Source organism: Penaeus monodon, chromosome 22 (genome assembly GCF_015228065.2).
Source record: "Penaeus monodon isolate SGIC_2016 chromosome 22, NSTDA_Pmon_1, whole genome shotgun sequence".
In the NCBI taxonomy this organism is placed as follows: domain Eukaryota; kingdom Metazoa; phylum Arthropoda; class Malacostraca; order Decapoda; family Penaeidae; genus Penaeus; species Penaeus monodon.
In genome coordinates, this window is record NC_051407.1 from 2,217,073 (window position 1) to 2,217,506 (window position 434).

Sequence of the window (434 nt, forward strand, 5' to 3'; positions counted from 1 at the left end):
ACTCGACAATTAAACATGCTGTACATTTAAAAATCTGCAGGGATGTTTCGGAATCTCTAGATGTGTACTTTAAAAAAAAATATTCCCCACTGATCAATGTTTTCGGATAAACAGCCTTTGGTAATGCCGAGTTCTACAGAAGGGTTTAGGTGTTCTGGTGGTACATTGGCTTGTCTCGGAGGCTGATGGAGGTGGGTAGTACGCTGTTGGTGATTTTTTAACACTGTAGCGAGGGAAGCAACGTCCCTCCACTGCTGTAGGCTCTGTAGGCTGGGTTTAATGGCGGGTTCATCTTCTCGAACAGTTCTTCCAACCCTTTGCTTGAATCTTGAAACTTGAGACTCACGATCAGTAGTGCCAACGCAATCCCAAAAGTATGACAGGCCAATCAGGGGCGTCATTTCAGCTTTCTCTTGGACGGAGGGGGGAGGGTA

General features: G+C 45.9%; 1 long non-coding RNA gene across 1 annotated transcript in view; it reads left to right on the plus strand.

Annotated features, from left to right (window-relative positions):
• Positions 1-434, plus strand: part of LOC119586821 — a 10,966-nt gene that overhangs the window by 9,459 nt on the left and 1,073 nt on the right. The gene's annotated exons all lie outside the window — the stretch shown is intronic.